Consider the following 6,000-nt stretch of genomic DNA (forward strand, 5'->3'; position numbering starts at 1 on the left):
CCCCAGAGTCTAGGGCCTTCAAAAGTAAAAATTGATTTTGCAAGGATGGTCCGGGGTAGTGGTAAACTGGTTAATGGAATTCATCTGATTGACGTGCATGTGGGATATTGTGAAGAGTTTTGTTTTTGTTAAATGAAGAATTAGATATGGGTGGTAACATATTATTGTTTAATTGATACATGAATTGACCTAAGTTATATTGGTACATTGTTTTTATTTTTAGAATGTTCTTGTTAAAAAACAAGTGATCTGTGTGGGATCTCCAGGACAAGTTGAAAATAACACGCAACGCCTTCATTTGTAAAAGCAATATTCTATCTATAGGTAGGTAATTGAGTGTGTATTTCCCCCAAACGATTGCTCCATAATTTAGATATGGTAAAATTAATGTTGAATAAAGCATTTCTAGGGAGGAAGTTGAAAGAAAAAAATTAACTTTGTTGAAAGCACCAATATTGCGTGAAATTGTACGACATATAAAGTCAATGTGTGTTTTCCAAGATAATTTGTCTATTATGAGACCTAAAAATGTTGTTGTAGTAATAACTTCATTGTCTTTATTGTCCAGTTTAATATTAAATGGCAATTGTTCTATAAAGAATTGCTAGAAAGCAAGCATTTCGTTTTTTTGTACATTAATTGACAATTTGTTAGCCCTAATCCATTGTACCAATTTATCCAGTTCAGTGTTCAGTACATTAATTGAAATATCGGGGTTAGGATGAGAGTAGAGTACATTTGAATCATCTGCAAAAAAAGACATTATTTCAGAGGAGTTCTGGATGTCATTTATATAGATTATAAATAAAAGTGGGCCCATGAGGCTGCCTTGGGGAACACCCCGGTTAACATTTTGTAGAGAAGAATTGCTTACGATTTGCGAGGTAGTTTCTGAACCACTCCAAGGCCTTCCCACGAATTCCGTAATTTTCAAGTTTGTAGAGAAGTATTTAATGATTTTTTTTATAGTGTCAAAGGCCTTGGAGAGGTCCAGAAAAAACATCTATTGTGTGTTCAAAGTTGTCAATAGCTTTTGTGATTTTGTCAATAAATGAGAGAGTGGCATGAGATATATTTTTGGCGAAATCCATATTGAAAAACAGAAATTATATCATCTTTAATAAAAAAAAATTAATAATCTTGTATAGATCACCCTTTCCATAACTTTAGACAAAGTAGGCAATAAAGCTATTGGTCTATAGTTACATACATTAATCTTTTCATATTCATTTTCTTTTTCATTGTTATACTTGTTTGATTTTTCTCTATTGATTCAAATTAACATTTTTCTGGAGTGAACTTGCCCTTTTAGATCCAAGTCCTCTTCAGAAAAAAAAAGTGGTTTAAAGGAAAACAGAAACAATTCAATTTGAATTAAAAAGGTATTAAACAAATACTTTTTGTAATCATGAACATGGTGTGTATCTCACTGTAACAAAATAATAATTAAAACTCGAATCATGAGAATAATTTCTGCATATTGACTTTAAAACGGAATATTTTAAGCCTAGGCCTATATGGTTTCCTCGTGAGCAGATTGTTATCCCAATCAAGGAAGCATAAATATATATGAGCGCTTTCTTAATTACCTGAAAGTTTTTATCCAATTATTCCCCTCCCCCCTATTTCCTTCACTTTCTTATTCTTGTTTTTTTTTCTTGTCTTTCCTCCATTCCTTTGTATTTTTCTTTCTCTTTTCTTCCCCCTTTTTTCTCTCTTGGCAAGTGCTGCATGGGTCCCGCGGAACCTCGAAACTCCCTTAGCTACTGGCCTGCCTTATTCCTTATAAATAGATTAATTTTATAAGTTGTTTTGTACCCTACCTATAGCTTGCTGTCACTTCCGGTTGTTTATGACACAGCTTGCTTTCACACTACAACTGATCTCAGGAGTGGTCTAGGACCCCATCAGGTGCCACTTTCAGCAGGGGGGCACTGAGGGGCTTTTTGAAGGGGGCACCAAAATATTCTTTCTGTGGGGTAGTCCAAAAGACATATACATTCTTAGTATACCATAACTTTATTTCACAAACACGAATAGGTATCTCACAAGGCCTAAATAAATAATGCGAGCACCATGCGTGAGCTGAAATTTTTATAATGACCTGAAAATTGACATTTAAAGTCTGTTTGCATGCAGGGACTCATTAAAAAGGTACATAACTCACCAATAAAATACGAGCGAAAGTGCAAACAGAAAATTATTTATATTCTGGCTTAAAAACGGGCATTGGAAGCATGTTTTCAATAAATAAGAGGCGTATCTTACCGTACAATAATGAGAGCGCGAAGTGTGAGCTCCATCTCTTAAAACAAAAAAAGTCAGTGAGAGCGTGAAGCGAGAGATTTTTCTTTTTTTTTTTTTGGTATAAATTAAACGGAGCACTATAACAATTTTGGGGTAACTTTAAACAGGATTGGTATCTAAGTAAAGGATTGATGCGAGCACGAAGCGAGAGCTGATTTTTTTTAATTCTAAACTTACAACTGGGAATTTTAAGCATGTTCTTTAAAAAAAATAATAAGAGGCGTAAACAATAATTATGTGAGTGCGAAACGCGAGCTCATTTTTTTATATTCCGATCTAAAAACTGGACTTTTTAGCCACGTTATTTTCATAAAGAACACCAAGTATCTTTGAAAGCAAAAGGCTAGAGTGGGCGTGAAGCACAAGATGATTTTTTTTAGAAATTAAACGAGACACTCTATTTGAACGGGATTTTTTCTCATCCCCTATTTTTTACTCTTCTTTCTCTTATCTTCCTCCCATTTTGCATAACGCTTATACTTCGCGCCTTTCTGCCTTTTTTGCCGTGTTGTAGGTGCCTGGATTTTTTTATGGCTTCCTTAATTTTTTATTTGTTTTGTGGGGGACACCTGGGGGCACCGAAAATTGATGGGGCACGTGCCCACCCCCCCCCCCCCCCTGCATGTAGCTACGCCACTGCTGGGAAACCGATCAAGGAAAGGTTGCATACTAAACTTTGTTAAAAATATGATTAAAAATTAACGAAGACAAGAATGATAACTCGAAAGGAGAAGTCTATGCATTGCAGCATTCTAGAAAATATGCGAAGCACCATAGCAACCGAGAAGAATACCTTTTCAATAGTAAGTCAACCCCAGTAAAACAATATATGGATTCGAATCATACAATCATAACAAGTTTCGCATATTTTTCACAATTTTTTTTTTCTATTTTATTGTTTGAATAATACATGCTTTTTAATTCTTACACACAACATAAGCTCTCGATTGAGCCATAAAGGGATGGTCCGGGCTGAAAGTATTTATAGCTTAATGAATAGAGTAGAATTCACTGAGCAAAATGCCGAAAATTTCATCAAAATCGGATAATTCAATTCAATTCAATTCATTTTATTCAATCATTTAAAAAATCAATATACAAACCAAAATATATACAAAATCATACATGAATGTAACAGTATAGTTTAAATGATTAGGGTGCCCCTAAAAGCAAAAGCTTGATGAGTGGGACACCCAATACATATATATATATATATATATATATATATAAGCGTACATAAAAGTGAAAAGGTAACAATAATAAACACAAACAATACATAAGAAAATAAGACGGTAAACCTACAGGGGAGAGGAGGGGGGGGGGTCAGGAAAAGGGTGTGGAAATGAATTATGTGATTAATTGGCATACATAATTACAAGTGAACTTTTGAGTTTTGTTTTAAATGCAGTAACATTTGTGCTAGAAATTACATTGGTAGGGAGGGAATTCCATATTCGAGGACCAGTGGATTTAAATGAATAAAGGGTTGATTGATTGAATGCTACAGGATAATGGAATTTAGAGTGGGAGCGGGTATTGATGGTAGTCTTTATTATATTTACATAGATTAATCATATTAAGGGGTGCTAAGTTGTGATTTACGTAGTACATTAGAATTGCAATTTGAATTTTATGAATATCAAAAACTGTCAAGGTGTTTAATCTAAAAAATAAAGGGAGTGACGGAGCTAGGTAGTGGGAGTTAGAACAAATACGTAAAGCCTCTTTTTGGAGTATGTGTATGGGGTTTAGTTTTGTAGTGCCACAACTTGCCCAAGTGATATTACCATAATAGATATAAGGAAGCAATAAAGAATTGTAGAGCATAAACAAATGTTTTTCTGTAAGATTATTACGTAATTTAGCTAATATACCTATATTTTTTGACATCTTATTACTAACAAAAAAGCGGTGTTCATTGTAAGACAATTTGTCATCAAGTACAAATCCTAAGAATTTTACGGAATTTACTCATTTTAAAGTTACATTTCTAATTTTAACATTGAAGTCGAAAGATACATTGTGGGATAAATGAGGTTTTCGAAACTACATAACACTTGTTTTGTCATAATTGACAACGAGTTTGTTTGCATCGAACCAATCACAAATCTTACATAATTCATCATTTGTTTTTTCCAGTAAATATATAATGGGTAGAAATAATAGTAGTGTCATCACATTCCCACACTGCTCCCCTAATACCGTAATGAGATAATTTATATAAGAGAATTTTATGGTCTATGAGGTCAAAGGCTTTTGATAGGTCTAGGAATATTCCAAATGAGTGGTAATTATTATTCATATTAGTTAAGAGGGTATTATTTAAGTCAATTAATGCATGCTCACATGAATGTCCAACCCTAAATCCGTATTGACAGTTGTTTAATATTCTGCTATTATCTAAGTGGGAAATTAATCTTTTGTAAACAATTTTTTCCAGGATCTTAGAAAAGCATGATAATAATGTAATAGGTCGGTATTTCTCTTTTAAGTTCAAATCAACTTTTTTGTGGGGGGTAGACTTGCCCTTTAAGCATGTTAAACACGCAAAATGGTACAACAAGTGAAAAACTATATTTTCTGAACCAACAATACGATACAGTATTTCCTCCTTTCCATTTTATATCTCCGCAATCAATGGGGGGGGGGGCGTGTGCCTCCTGGCTATACGATGATGTCAAACGTGCACCATCCTTGATTTTCAATTTAAAATGCAGACTAAATCGCGGGCCCGTCGTGATAATTATGTAGCTCAGTTATACCTCAGTCACATTTGCTCTATGGCGGCCTAACCGCGAGTCGAAAACAGCCGTTTAAACATTTTTTGTAATACCTATACATGTACATAAAGGTGGTTTGAATATAAATGAATAAAACGGCTGTTTTCGACTCACCGTAGAGCAAAATGTGACTGAGGTGTTACTTCTCCCAGTCGACTGCACAAGGTGCCTTAGAGGTTAACAAGATTGCTTTATTAGTAATACCTCAGTCACATTTCCTCTACGGCCATCGTACGGCGAGTCGAAAACAAGCGTTTTATCTGATATTATTCAAACCACTCATAATTATGTAGCTGGTACAATGTTAAAATTGCTATTTTCGACTCACCGTAGTACGGCGGCCGTATATAGGGAAATGTGACTGAGGTATAAGCAACCAGAAGACCGACGGCTGTATATAGGCCGACCTCTTCTATGGACTCATTATTGACGCAACGCCTTGCCAAGACTGGCCCAAGAGGCATAAGAGCGTTTATTTGGGGGTCGCCTGATTGCAAAACCACAGCATTATCATATTTGGTCCTAAAGAAAACAAAATCTTGCAAGGAACTAAAACTTGGCACTTTCAGATGGGCATGTCTTTTTCCCCTTTCTTTTCCAGAACTCGAATACAAAGGCGGTTTCTGGCGTTTTGAAGTAATATTGAAGTAGTAATAATATTAAAGTAATATCCCTCTCCTTGATAGCTTTGTTTCTCCTTCCTTCGATTTTCTTTCCTTTTCTCTTCATTTTAAGCTTCTTTTTTTATCACTTCCTGAAAAATCAGTGTCGGTTGCCCCCCCCCCCCTGCGGGGTCCCCAGAACGTTGTGGAAATTGTGGGGGGGGGGGCGGCTGACCGTGCAAAATGATTGGCCAGATGGATTTTTTTACTTTTTTATATAAGCCTACACAGGGGCGGATCCAATATTCGCC

Source organism: Lytechinus pictus, chromosome 5 (assembly GCF_037042905.1).
Source record: "Lytechinus pictus isolate F3 Inbred chromosome 5, Lp3.0, whole genome shotgun sequence".
Classification (NCBI taxonomy): Eukaryota; Metazoa; Echinodermata; class Echinoidea; order Temnopleuroida; family Toxopneustidae; genus Lytechinus; species Lytechinus pictus.